Below are 15,804 nucleotides of genomic sequence, written 5' to 3' on the forward strand. Positions count from 1 at the left end.
ACCCCCTCTCGCCCGATCCGAAGATTGGCCTCTACTAACCGTGATATCCGTTTTTGAAAATGTTATGTGTTCTTATTCCATTTATTAGCCTAGAATTACTATGTTATGCGCGCAGCAAACAAGTATAGACCAAATCGCCTAAATTGGAACAAAACATTGCATGTTCATTTTGAAGATGGTTTGCTACTCGCAAGTAGGCTAAAATGCAGGTTTTGCCTCCCTTAAGTGGGCTTTAGAAAAGATGGTTTTGCCACTATCTAGTGGGCTTAAAACTCACAGTTTTAATGCATTATTCCAATTTAGGTAATTCAACCTCCATCCACAGGCATTCAAGCAGTTATATCACATAAGCAGCTAGCCTCATGGTAATCATGCTGTTATGGCAACACTCACACGCATGCAGCATGCTAAAGCATAAATGCTTACCGAGTACTCCAAGCCAAAACAGAAACTAGTTAGTAATCATATGCATGATCCTAGTTTAAGATGGCTAATGCAACACATGCGAAATGCAACTAGAAATGGGCTCGACTATTCTAAACATGGCATGTGAAATGCTACAACTAACACGTATTCAATTTGGAATTTGAAACACAATGCAGTTAGCATGATGTGCCGAGCCCGGTGCATGCAAGACAAATGTATGAATGCACGCATGAATAGCATAAGGTATGCTAATTTAAATATGCCCTAGTCTACCATCATAAGCGGGTAAATAAAAGGGAAGAAAGGCATGGGGCTGGAAGACATACACGCACTCACACACACTTATTACACAATTGCCCTCGCTCGGAGGGTCCGAAAGAATAATACAATTTAATTAACCTACAAGCTAATTAAATATTACAGACCGATTAATTAATTAACAAATTAACTAATCTAATGAAAGCAGTAAACGACCTCGGGAAGAGGGCCCAATGCAATGCGCACTCGGCTCCGCTCGGAAAGTCACTGCCATGCACAAGTTTCCTCTGCTTTGACTGTTCTGCTTCTCTGAAAATTGCACAACTCTCAAGGTTGCTTCTCTGAGTGTTGTAGAACACCACCGGCTGAGTGGGATCATCACCGACCATTTTGAAGTGATCATCGACCATCAATTGAACTATCGGCCAAACATTCTTTGCCGGTCAGCACTAAACACTACCGGCCGGCCAAATCTTCCTGCTGAATCTGTTTTGACAGCAGCAGAGGACAAAACATGGCATGGCAATGCATTTCAAGCAATGTATGCACCAATCACACCTCTTATCATATTTATGACTCAAAGGGATATGGTCTTCGATTCTCGGACCACCAATCGCGCACTTCCATGCATGATGGCCCATAAAATCAAGTGTGCGTCTTGATATGGAATGTAATGCATATAATCAAACAAATTAAACTCAACCTCTATCATACACACTTCAAGAGGTCAAGCATGCATACTCATGCAATGCAATCCTAAGCATGTGAACTAGCATACAACATGGCAATGCAATGCAAATATGCAAGTTTGCAAGCAAACATACAGAGTGTGCACACAATCAAGCAAAGGGGATGGACTTAAACTAATTTAGGATGGCTCGCAAGCATGCCAAAATCAGTGGCCAAAGTGCTCAAACATGAGGACCAACACACACACACACACACACATGCACATGTTAATGGGTCGACACTTAAACATCAAAAGGCAACTCTCAAGCATGCTTGGAAGAGACTAAACATGGACTAAGGGCATGCAATGTAAGCTCTGAAAACCATGCTAATGATGGTACCAAACCAACTTAACCAAGACAAACGTAGCGTGCAATTGGTCCGAGTACTTGAAGCTAGTCAAGGAGACTTGAACCATGGCCAAGCCAACCAAGCCTCACAAGGTCAAGAGGGCTTAAAACAGGTTCAAGGTAGGCCTAGACCATGCAAAGGGAACACCTAGATGGTATCAAAGTGTCTTAAACATGGAAGCATGCAAAAGAGGCTAAACATGGAGCATACAACACAAGCTTTTAAGGCAATAAAGAGGCATCGAAGGCAAGCATACAAACATGTTATAAGGACTGAAATAACATGGTAAGTGGTTCCAAACCACTAAAACAATGCAAGTAAGACATGCTAGAGAGGCCAAAACTTAAAGCATTCAAGAGGGATTGCATGGTGGCTATACAAAGCAAGACATGAATGACTCAAATGACCTAAAACAGTCCCTTAGCACATCAAAATATGCATGTAAGCTTCACAAAGCTAAGCCTAAATCATGCTAGAACAAGGGTCTACACTTAAAGCATGTTAAGGCAAAATGTGGCATTACAAGACATGTATGCAAGGCATGCAAGGTGTGTCCAAACCAACATACAACAATGCTATATTATGACATAATAAGCATGAAAATCAGTCAAGGCATGGTTAATACACACTCAAACTATATGCTCCCTCAAGATTTCAGTGGTGAGGAGGCCCAAACACAATGGTCCCGGAGCTCAACCGAAATGGCACAAAACAAGGGCCAAACAAGCCTTAAGAGAGGTCAAACAACCCCAAAGCTTAAAACACCCTTAACAAACTATTTAGAGCACTCAAAAACAACACTTTTCTATGTTATATGTTAGGCTCAAAAATAGTTGCAAATATGGCAAAACAAGCTATGAAAACAAGGCTTAAAAGAGGTAAAAGCTCACCCTTGAAGCACAGCAGCAAATCAACAACTTTTGGACCAAGAAAAGGCTTCAAATCACCCCAAAAATCACCTTCAAAGACCTCAGCTCAATAAAGGGAGTAGAGAACTAGGTGTTTGTATGCAAAAGTGTAAAGAAAATGCACTTTTGAGCACAAACAAGCTTTAAACCTTAGGGAGAGAGGCAGAAAATGTAGAGAGAGAGAGAGAGAGATTTTTTTGCTCCTAGTTCTATATCTCCTCCTCTTCCTCGTGTATCTCTTTTTTTCTCTCTTGAGAGAGCTTGATTGATATAGATATATCAATCTGCAGCCCCTCAGAAGTCCCACGTCCAGGCATGGGTTGGGGTATGGCCTGGAATAACAGCTGCCAGCTGCCTGCAGAAATATCTGTTGAAAACCACATTTGGCCGGCCGGCCATCAAAGTGGCCGACTGTAACAAGCCCGCGGGGGACCTCGCTACAGCTCGGACTCGACTTTGTAGTCACGGTTCTAAGTCTGAACCAAAGAGTCCAAATCCGGCAAATCGTTTTGAGAAAACAGATTTTTGAAAGAAGTGCCAAACATGGACTGCTTTGCCAGATACAGAGTCGCCACCTAAATATTTTATTTTGGGAAATTTAGGAAACCCTGACTCGGTGCCAAAAGGCCACGTGTCCGTCATCACCAAAGTTGCCTCGGCTCGGGAACTTGGGTACGATTGGGGAAGGTCACTTCGTGAGCACCCCCGCTCGCCCGATCAAAGATCGGCCTCTACTAACCGTGATATCAAGTTTTGAAAACATTGTGTGTCTTTATTCCGGTTATTAGCCTAGGTCACTATGTGATGCACACAGCATATAAGTATAGACCAGGTTGCCTGAATTGGAACAAAACATTTCATGTTTGTTTATTTGAAAGTGGTTTGATGGTGCTACCCGCAAGTAGGTTAAGACGTGGATTTGCCACCCTCGGGTGGGCTTAGAAAACATGATTTTGCCACTATCTAGTGGGCTTAAAACACACATTTGATGAATTATTCCAATTCAAATAACCCAACCTTCACCCACAGGCATTCAGGCAGTTATATCATATAAGCACATAGCCTCATGGTAAGCATGCTATTCATGGCAGTCACTCACACGCATGCAAGGATGCTAAAGCATAAAACTTACCGGGTACTCCAAGCCAAAGAGAGACTACATTAGAAATCATGCATGATCCTAAGTATACAGAAATGCCTAATGCAACACATGCAAAAATGCAAATATAGCAGGCTCGGCTATTCTAAACATGGCATATGAAATGCTACAACTAATCATGTATTCAATTTGGAATTGAAAGTACAATGCAGTTAGTATGATGCGCCGAGCCCGGTGCATGCAATACAGATGAATGAATGCAAACATGCTATCATATTGTATGCTAATTGAAATATGCCCTAATCTAACCATCATAGGCAGGTAAATAAAAGGGAGAAAGACGTGGGGTTGGGAGACATACAACACACACACGCACACTTTATTACAGTTGTGCCCTCGCGCAGAGGGTCCGAATAAATATGCAGTCCCAAATGAAAGAATAGTACAGTCCAAATATTACAGTCCGAATATGTACAAATTCCTACTTAATTAACAAATTAACTAAGAAAATAAATAAAACTGGCATGCAAGCCAGGGACTGCCTTGCTTCTGATGAAAGATGTATGTCTGGGCTGCCTTGCGCGGAAATCCACTAGGATGCCCCGATTAGCCTCTGTTTGCACCTGTTCTTGAAATGCGCGCCAAGCCTCGGAAGACCGCTGATTCTTGATTTGCTGCAACAGAGAGCAGGAAAGGGGCATAGCAATGTATTTCACAAATATATGCATGCCTCGATCCTCGTGCCGCCAATCACGCATACCGAGGCATGATGGCCGAGGAGTCGAATTGCACAACTCAATATAGAATGAATGCACGTATAAACACAACAAGAACCTAACTCCATCATGGATGATCCGGAGTGTCGGTGACTAGGGAATTGAGACATGTTCCGTCACTCGGAGTACGAAACGCACCTCGTTTCCCGTGCCCGGGCTAACTCCTATCCCGAACACGATGCAATATGCATGATATGCATGAATGCAACTAAGATACAGCCTAGCATGCACAATGCTATGAAAATAAGATGCCTTGAAATGCGTGCACACAGGCACGCAAATCGAGAAAATGACATACGCAATGCAAATGACATGGAAATAAGATATGGGCTTACACTAACATGAGAGAGCCTCAGCCACACTTACATAAGAGGCCGATGGATGAAAATGAAGTGCCTCGAAATGCGTGCACACGGGCACGCAAACCGAGGCAATGGTATATGCAATGCAATGGCATGGAAAATGGCATATAGAATGCAACATGGACTTATACTAACATGAGAGAGCCTCAGCCACACTCACATAAGAGGCCGATAGATGAAAATGAAGTGCCTCGAAATGCGTGCACACGGGCACGCAAATCGAGGCAATGGTATATGCAATGCAATGGCATGGAAAATGGCATATAGAATGCAACATGGACTTATACTAACATGAGAGAGCCTCAGCCACACTCACATAAGAGGCCGATAGATGAAAATGAAGTGCCTCAAAATGCGTGCACACGGGCACGCAAACCGAGGCGATGGCATACGCAATGCAATGGCGTGGAAATGACATATAGAATGCAACATGGACTTATACTAACATGAGAGAGCCTCAGCCACACTCACATAAGAGGCCGATGGATGAAAATGAAGTGCCTCGAAATGCGTGCACACGGGCACGCAAACCGAGGCAATGCAAAAATGCGAACTATGGCATGGAAAATGATATGCAAACATGCTAATGGGATTTCATCACTGAAAAGTGGGGGAAAACAGCCCCGAAATGAGGCGAAAACACACTCGATGTATGGAATAGTCCCGAAATATGAATTTTGGCACCCGAAATGGCCTATAGCTATGCAATGCATGCACAATATGGACATGAAGTGTAAAGACAGAAGCTAGGCAGTCCCAAAATTAGCATTTTACCAGTACAAATCATGGCCAAACAGCAAACCAAGATAGGGCAAAAATAGCATGCAAGAAATGGCCCTAAACATGAGATTAAGAAGAAGCTCATAGCTGCTGGCCCCAAAAAGGTTAGGGTCCTTCAACAATGTTGAAGAGGGACCCAAAATAAGCACTTTCACAGAACTGTAAAAACCTCAAAAACAAACATAGATAAGGCTAAGCTTTTATGCAAGAAAACGGACCAAAAGGTGGCCAAAGAGGCAAGTGGTATATACACAGCCCAAATTGAAAAATTCCCTTCTACAACATTGAAGAGGGACAAAAAATAAGCATGTTTACAGAACTGTAAAAATCCAAAAACAGTATACAAACATGCTAGAAATGCAATGCAAAGTAAGGCTCAAAAGAGGCTATAACATGAGGTATGCAAAATATTCCACAAATGGCCAAAGACCCTTAATGAAACATGAAGAATGGGCCAAAATAAGACTATTTTCAGAACTGTAAAATGGCCAAAAACGAAAGCATGATAGGCTAACAAAACATGCAAGAATGGGGACCAAAAGAGAGATACAACATGAAGTGGCATATGGAGGTCCCAAACCATGAAAGGACCTAAATGAAACATGAAGAATGGACCAAAATAAGACTATTTTCAGAACTGTAAAATGGCCAAAAACGAAAGTATGGTAGGCTGCCAATTTATGCAAAAATGGGGGCCAAATAAGGGATATAACTACAAGTGGCACATGGAGGCATCAAATGGTGAGGGGCCCTTCAACAATGTTGAAGAAGGGCCCAAAATAAGCACATTCACAGATTACATCATGCTCAAAAACAGATTAATCATGGGCCAAAAATAGCATGCAAGATTATGACATATAAGAGGATCAATGAAGCAAGTGCATCATGGAGGACTCAAACAGGGTTGAGTCCTTAATGAAAAGTGAAAATGAGCTCAAAAGAGGGCCACTTTCAGTTAGGGCCGGAGCTTGAAACAAAAAGCATATAGGGCTTATAAATGGATCAAGAAAAAGGGTCAAAAGAGGAGAAATGCCACTCACCCTTGAAGACTAAAGCTTTTGTTGCTTCTTGGACCAATTTGCAGCTCCTTTAGCCTTTGAGAAGCCCTCCTTGTTGCTGGAAATGAAGTGGTGATGGTAGAGCTTGGTGGTGATGAAGAAAACAAGGTGTAGGACTTAAGGTTTTTTAGGGAAATGAGAAGGATGGAGGGAGATATGGATCTTGAGGCTTGAAGAACAAATTTTCTAACCCTTGAATGTGATAAAGCTTGCTTGTTATAAGGGCCAAAAAGGGGGTGTAAAGGTGGGGGAAAAGGAGAGCAACTTTCCCCCACAAAATATCCCCCGGATAAAGATCTTTTCTGGGGGATAAAGCTCCACAGCTGTAAAGTGCACAGTGCAAGGAGCTCGGACGGCCTGTTACTTTTGCTGCAGGTGGCCGGCCGGCCACACCCCCTAGCCGGCCGGCTAGGGGTCAAAAGGGTCAATCAAATTTAGTGGCCGGCCACCAACTGATGGTGTCCTCCTATGTGTGTACAACACAACCCTGTGGTTAAAAGTCCAAGAAAGTGGGTCCAAGGGGTTCAACATTAGCTCGGAAAGAGGGGTTCAAAAGGGTCAGGTGGAATTACTGGCCGGCCACCAACTTTTAGGGTCCTCCCATGTGTGTACATCACAAATATGTGGTTCAAAGTTCAAGAAAATGGGCCCAAGGGGTTCAACATTAGCCCGGAAGGAGGGGGTCAAAAGGGTCAAGTTGAATTAATGGCCGGCCATGAACTTTTAGGGTCCTCTCATGTGTGTACATCACAAGTATGTGGTTCAAAGTTCAAGAAAATGGGCCCAAGGGGTTCAACATTAGCCCGGAAGTGTGAAAAACGGGCACCGGAGGGCGTCGGAGGATGTATAACTGGTTGCTGCAACAATTGCTGGCCTCCCACCCTTCAGTGACCTCTCTAGTGATAAAACAGAGGTACCTGCCAAAAATGAACGAAAACCGTTGCAAAACGAATGCTCAGGGACCAAAACGCGTAGTTCGAGGTCCCGAAAATGGGCTGTTAAGCACCGAAAGTGGCGTTCGGCCACGAAGTGGGTTTCTCAGACCCCAGTGTCCCTCAAAAGGGATTAAATAAGATGTATGCCAAAAATTAGAACAAACGGAGGTGGTTAGGCGGTCCCGAACCGAGGCACACGGCCAACGGTCCCGAAAAACCAGAAACCGGACTCCGAAATGGGCAAAATGGCCTACGGCCACAAAATGCAGCCCACGGCCACTGAGAGATGCTCTACCGGACCTCTCCTTCCCCTCAGGAAAAGAAACAGAGAAAACCGAGTCTGGTTCGCAAACCGAGACAAGGCACAGAAGAGGGTTCGGAAGTCCGGAGGCAGGGCTCACGGCCGCAACTCTGAAACTTCTGAACGAGCACATTATGTAACATCACCAAGCGCTCAATGAGTGACATCTGAGTCTTAAGGTCGGTCAAAAATGGGGTGTCTACAGTTGCCCCTCTTTGACAGAACTCGAAAGTCATAAGTGACGGGAGTGAATGTCAAAGCCCAGAGACGACCCATTTTTGACAAGGCCGAAGACTTAGACAAACAGGCAAGATAAACAAAGATGTGCCCGCAGGCAGGGGCAAAATACAAATGATATGCAAGCAGATTTTGAAGATTGGACTTATACGCTACGCGAGGCCGGTTTTAAAAGTTGGACTTATACGCTATGCGAGCCGGTTTTGAAAGTTGGACTTATACGCTACGCGAAGCCGGTTTTGAAAGTTGGACTTATACGCTACGCGAAGCCGGTTTGAAGAGTGGACTTATACGCTACGCGAAGCCGGTTTTGAAAGTTGGACTTATACGCTACGCGAAGCCGGTTTGAAGAGTGGACTTATACGCTACGCGAAGCCGATTTGAAGAGTGGACTTATACGCTACGCGAAGCCGGTTTTGAAAGTTGGACTTATACGCTACGCGAAGCCGGTTTGAAGAGTGGACTTATACGCTACGGTTGAAAGTTGGACTTATACGCTACGCGAAGCCGATTTTGAAAGTTGGACTTATACGCTACGCGAAGCCGGTTTGAAGAGTGGACTTATACGCTACGCGAAGCCGATTTTGAAAGTTGGACTTATACGCTACGCGAAGCCGGTTTTGAAAGTTGGACTTATACGCTACGCGAAGCCAAGTTGAAGAGTGGACTTATACGCTACGCGAAGCCGATTTGAAGAGTGGACTTATACGCTACGCGAAGCCGGTTTTGAAAGTTGGACTTATACGATACGCGAAGCCGATTTTGACGAGTTGGACTTATACGCTACGCGAAGCCAGGTTGAAAGTTGGACTTATACGCTACGCGAAGCCGATTTGAAGAGTGGACTTATACGCTACGCGAAGCCGGTTTTGAAAGTTGGACTTATACGCTATGCGAAGCCGATTTTGACGAGTGGACTTATACGCTACGCGAAGCCAAGTTAAAGAGTGGACTTATACGCTACGCGAAGCCGAGCATCACTCATGATTATGCAAAAAGAGCCGTAATGAAGCAATTATGCGAAATAGATGCAACATTTTAAGCGAATGCTAGGCAAGCAAGTAAACTCGAGCCAAACTACACCTCGTGCAGAAAGGATGTAAGAAAATTATGGAATTCTCACCGCGAATACAGTGTGCATGTGTGATAGATACACAGAGCGAACATGTGATTGATACACAAAAAGGTGAGCACAAAGTGTGATAGATGCACTAAGTGAACAAAGTATGATAGATATACTAAATGAATGAAGTGTGATTGATACACTAAATAAATGATCTTAAAACGGAACTTCTTTGAATGAACCGTACATACAATATCGTGCATGAATGGGAAAGAAACTTGATAGGTACAATGCAATACAATGCATGATGCTTAAGGAAAGCAATAAATGGACAAAACAGCACTTTAGAAAGCGCCTCAAGAGGTGAGTGGCGGTGAACCGCTCTGCTCCGATAGGGATTTTCCCTTGTGCTCTTTGAACACTTACCTTCAACCTACAGTACAAAGGCTCTGAAATACTGACAAGGGTTTTTCATGTAGAACACTTTGGATGTTGCCTTTCTTCCTGATCACATTCACAACTTTCCCTATTCTCCAACGGGGTGACAGACTAGGTTGGTTCAGTATCCAGAATTGAGGTGCATACATGCTATCTCAACCTATGGGGCTTCCATACAGATTTCAAGCCGAGGACACGCCTCTGGGTATTTAAACCAGACTTTAGTCTCGGAAATCCCGAACCTTTACGTTCTAGGCATCAGCCATTCGAACTCTAGTTTCCACCGTTGCAGTTGGTCTCCTAGGAACTCATTGCGAACACAGCCAAGATGCCTCTGGCAGGGAATGGTACTCAGGGAGAGCACTTGATCGCCATTCTGGCTTGAAGCAGACTTGATCTTGAGCTTGAGGTAGAGGTACACTCGTGCTTCGAAGCATTGGCAAAACCTGAAGAGGTACACACGGAATGTAGTCTTGGAACTTACTGAAGTTGAAACAAACTCAGATGCTCGACATTTCCTCTTTTGCTTTTGCTTTTGCTTTGTAGTCTGGAACCCATATAGCTTCAGATAGGTCTTGATTTTATTGTTCTGACATGACCTGGGTTGAACCCTGCGGTTTTATGAAAGAACGAATCTTGTTTTGCACAGATGTGGAGAATGGCATGGCACTCGGAGCACAAAACGGTTTTGTTTTGGAATTGGTAAATGAGCTTTTGACCGGGTATCGAGCCTACGACTGAACACAGCAAAACGACTCAACAAGGAAATAAAAGGCACACAACCTAGACACATCGAGTAACACTCGAAACGACTCAAAAACAAGAATCGAGACACAAAACAAAAGACACGACACACAGACGTACACCGGGAGCCTGTTTCACTGGGTAGTGTTCCCCACCCTTTCTCATTTGTGGTTCTCTCATCACTCGGCCCTCAAGCTCTGTTTTTCTGAAAAAGCCCTCTTCTCACTTTTTCTCTCATCGCACGTCTCTCTATTCTTCAATCTCTCATTTTTTTTATCCCTCCCCCGGGTGGTTGATGGATGAACAGGAAGTTGCGGGCCCACACCCAACATAATCAGCTCGCGGCTATTTCCTTCGGTGACATCTGTCGATGCGCCGGATGAGGGAATGGTGCATCTCGATCCATTCCAATTCGTGCTTCGCACTCGGCTTGATACCTCGCTGCTTGGAGGATGAGAGAGCTTTCTGCCCTTTGTTGTGCCCTTTTCTGCCGAATATGGTGCCTTTTCCGACAAGTAGAGTGCCCTTTCTGGCAAGTATGTTGACAATGGGAAAGACAGGAAGCCTGACTCAACTGTGCCGCTAGTTCATCATTTTGACCATTTTTTTTGTTTTAGTTTTCTCCTAACAAATTTTGACCAAAATGAGAGTTAGACTAACGTGCTTGTTCAATTTTCTGATTTAAAATCATGCAAGTTAGGCCATGAGCACTGAAAATTTTCCCTCTTTTGGGTCCAAGAAATGGTCCAGTTTAAAAATGGAATACTTTTCGAGAAGATTAGTGAACTTCCGTAAAAATTCTCAAAAACTATTTTTGCAAACGACCACTGCTCAACGAGTACGGAACCTACTCTCGAGATGCATAACCTCGGATTCGTAGCAATGGAAAATTGCCCATTGTCTGAAGGGCACTGCATGGCAATGAAAAGTTGCCCCTTGTTTGAATGGCGTCGCGGCGCATTGAATGGCAACGGAAAGTTGCCCCTTGTTTGGACGGCACCGCAGCGCTTTGAATGGCAACGGAAAGTTGCTCCTTGTGTGAATGGCACCGCGGCGCATTGAATGGCAACGGAAAGTTTCCCCTTGTGTGAATGGCACCGCAGCGCATTGAATGGCAACGGAAAGTTGCCCCTTGTTTGGATGGCACCACAGCGCATTGAATGGCAACGGAAAGTTGCCCCTTGTTTGGATGGCACCGCAGCGCATTGAATGGCAACGAAAAGTTGCCCCTTGTGTGGATGGCACCGCAGCGCATTGTAGGCAGTCCTTAGAGCGACGAATACAACCAAATTCTCAGATACAGAGAAATCGAAGATGATCAAAACCATTACATGGGCACAGTCAATTTGAAGTATTTTACGGCTGGACTTCAAAATGAAGTTGCCTACGTATCCCAAAGATGGGAATCAAGCCTCACGTAGTTCGGGGTTAAGGTACACTCGGGTATTAACCTCTCCTTTTTAGGCTCTAACTTTTGCCAAGGCGCCCGTTGCGGGTTTTCGACCTTGCGAGCTTTGTTCTTCTTTTCTTTTCAATTCTTTTCATTTCTTTTCTTTGCATTTTCTTTTCTGTTCTTTTCTTTGCATATTTCTTTTTTGTTCTTCTTTTTTATCTTTTTGCATTTTTGTATTTTTCTCTTGCTCTAACTTTTGCCTGGGTCGCCCTTCCGGGTTTTCGGCCCAGCGAGCCTCTCAAGGGTAAAAGTGTAACGTTGTCCATGCCAAATGGTTTTGAGATCCTGAAATTATCTGAATCCAGGAGAATGGCTGCTGTTCTAGCTTCGTAAGCTTCTCCTGATGAGATCTGATCTTTTTGATCTGACTTTCCTGGCCTCTTGTTCGAGGGCTGCTTCAAATCTGGCCACACAGGCCTCACATCATAATTGACCGTTGAATCTTCTGAATTCAAGTTTCAAGGTTTGGAAGTGAAAGGGTTGAGTCTCGAGGCTGAGAGCGATCTTAGGCTGCACAATCTCAGGAGTGATTCCACACAGGTCTTCACAAGGCCGCGCAAAACATTTTGTTTTTGAAAATTTTTAAGAAAGCGACAAATCGCTCGCGCTGAAGGTAGTGTAGAACCAATCTGGATCAAGCCAGGATCCTTCTCAGCACTCACGCTCACAAGCATGATTCCATTCGTTAAAGGCTTAGCACGCCTCTCTTTCTCTCAAATGATCAAATTTTTGCAAAACCCGAGGAATTACTTCCTCTTCGTTTTCACCGCAGCGTTCAAAAAGTGTTTTTTTAAAAAAAAAAAAAAAAACTTAGGTCAATGCAATGATTTTGGGGTGCAGAAGAGTAGGCGAAAAGTACCGCTGTTTCATTCAAACTTTCTGGCATAATTGGCACACGGCCGAGGCAAACACAAAAGCGTGAAAAACCACTGCTGTTTCATTCAGAATCTGTTGGCACAACTGGCTCCCTGACAGAAACAGACTCAAAACAAAACAAAAAGACAAACACAAAACAAAATGGTGATGCCCGAGGCAACACCCCCTGGAATCACCTGACTCCTATACAACAGGACTGACTCGATACAACAAGACAGACCCAAAACAAAAAGAGACTGACTCAAAACAAAACAACAAGACTGACCCAATACTCAAGTCAGAAACTGGCATTCGCAAATGCTCAGAATAACGCATGTCCCTCCCACATCTGGAGTAAATCGAGTGCCACCCGCAGCTGGTTCATCCCTCGATCACATCACATTATCCCCCCACAAATTCAATGATCAAGTGCCGATAGGCTTTGCAGGACTTGGTGCGGGGATGACCCCGTTGTCAAACAAATCTTGTACATCATGGCGCAGACGAAAGCAACTGTCGGTGTCATGACCAGCTCGCTGATGGAAGGCACAGTAGTCGGCTGAGTTGTGCGAGAGAGGGAGGTTCTTTGGTAATGGCTGCGGCTCAAGGGGCTTCAAATGCCCTTTCTTGATCAAAACCTCTAGAGCCTTTGGCAAAGGCATATAGAGGGCATGGAAGACCCTCCGACCTCGGGGTTAGTACTTCAAGGTTTGTGGATTTTTGCTGGACGCACCAGCAGGGGGATTAGCAGGTGCTGGCCTGGTTTGCTGATCTTTTCCGAGTGCAGGATTATAGCCGAAAGGAACGTTTCTGATACAACGACCCTTCTCCTGGCTTGCCCCTTGATTCAAACTGCCCCCAACTTGAGTGGCAAAAATGTCGTCCACAGTTTTTGCAACGACCGCGAACACTTGCTCTTTGTTCAGTCCCTCGGCTTTCAAAGCCTCAACAGCCAACAGAAGATATTCATGAGGATCCATGTCCACCTCTACCTCGTTCTTTCCACTCGCCTCCACTTTACCAAGGGATTGGCATTCCTCAAATATAGCTCGTTCCGAAATTGGGAAGCCTTTTGGCATGAACTCCCTGGCATGTGATGTGGTTGATGACGGAGCCGATGTCCCGGAGACCAAACCTATCACAGTTCTCTGAAGATCTTCGATCATTCTCTTCAGCTCAGAAGTCGTGGGCTCATGGGTTTGAGATGATTGGGGTCCAAATGCATCCATCGTGCTTAAGTCCGTGCTTTCCGGGATAAACATCTCGGGTTTGAGTATATGGGTCGGGGTGTATATACCGGGGTTGTAGGTGGGTGGCAGTGTTTGGCTGAGGTTGAGATGTGGAGGAGGCACTTGGTCCTTGGGGTTTTGAGGTGGAACTATTGTCCGGTTGTCAATGAGATTCTGGATCTCATGACGAAGGCGGTAGCAACCATCGGTGCCATGGCCGCGCTGTTGATGATATACACAGTATTTGCTGGGGTTATGTCTGGCAGGGAGTGGATTTGGCGAAGGTTGAGGATTAAGGGGTTTGAGGTGCCCTCTTTCCATCAGAACTTTGAATGCCCTGGTTAGGCTCATATGGAGGGGGGTGAAAAATCTACCCTGGGCTCGGGCTGAGCTGGCTATTTGTAGGCTGGCCTTGGCAAAAGGGTCGGCTATGGCGACTGTGTTGACTTCAGCAGGTTTGGAAATAGTGCTACCACCAGCATTGGTACTCTCGACTGGGAGCCTTACGGCAACCTCGGTGGACCAATCCTCAATGTCGTGAATGGAGTTGAGGCCCTGTGCCCTCTTGAATTGCTTCTCAAGGTTCACAATTTTCACTGCAGCCGGATTGAATTCATTAACATCAGAAAAAGGAAGCCTCTCAGTAGGCTGCACCGGGGTTGTGGAAACTCGAGCTTAAGTCAACCTTTCTCGGGGATCTGGACCCTGCAAATCTTCAGCTGGTAGAAGTGGGTCAAAGTTCAACTGGGGTCCCGAAGCTGGATACGAAATAGATACCCCAGATGGGCGTTGCGTTTCAGCACTGGTCTTGTCCTGCATTGCAGTTCCCTGATTTAACGCTGCTATCATGGCCACAAATTCTTCCGAAACCTGTGCCATCACGGGTCTGCTGATGATGTGACTGGTGACTGTCGGATCAGATGAACAAAATGAACCCTATCTGGCCCTCTGTCTTACCTCAGCGAAGGAACACTGATTTGCCTTTGAACTGAATTTCCGACCTGACAAAGTCTATCAACACGGATCCAATGTACCCGGGGGATATCGGAGCCTTCTGAAGCTATAGTTTCAGGATTACCCTAGAAAAAGAGAAAACGTGCATCTCAGCCTGATTTCACCTGAACAGATATGAGCATAGTTGAATGAGTGTGCTCTCTATTGAATTCTGCCCAAAATTCTGCCGGTGAATTGATACCCTCAGGCAAAACTGATTCCCAGATACTGATTGATGCCCGCAGGCTTGATGCCCAAACTCATACACTGATACATGCATTCCTGTAGAGACGCACTCTAAAGCACATAACAGATGAGTGAGAGCCAAAACACCCCTATGTTGGGGTAGGGTTTCCCTGTCCTATTTTGTCAGGAGCTAGGGTTTCATTACGTACGCAGCGGTTTCAAACAACCTATAAACGGGTAAGCAACCTGTCCTAGTTTGGAATGGTCACTATGGATCCGAATATGCACTAGGTCGAATGGTCACAAAGGGTACCTCGGTAAAACCGGGGTTTGTGTTCCCATACTGGCAGAGCCCACAACCGGTCAGCCTTATGGTCATGCCTTGACAAGACAAGCCTCCGGCAAACCGTTCAGGAATAGCAGATGGCAAACACGGTGTCCTAGGCGCACCAATGAAAATGCAATGCAAAGAATCACACAAGTGTAATCAAAAACAGATATCACGAGCTCGAGTCAAGTTCTCTAAATCCCCAACAGAGTCGCCAGAAACTGTAACAAGCCCGCGGGGGACCTCGCTACAGCTCGGACTCGACTTTGTAGTCACGGTTCTAAGTCTGAACCAA

This window comes from Camellia sinensis, chromosome 2, assembly GCF_055761805.1.
Source record: "Camellia sinensis isolate YWXY chromosome 2, ASM5576180v1, whole genome shotgun sequence".
Classification (NCBI taxonomy): domain Eukaryota; kingdom Viridiplantae; phylum Streptophyta; class Magnoliopsida; order Ericales; family Theaceae; genus Camellia; species Camellia sinensis.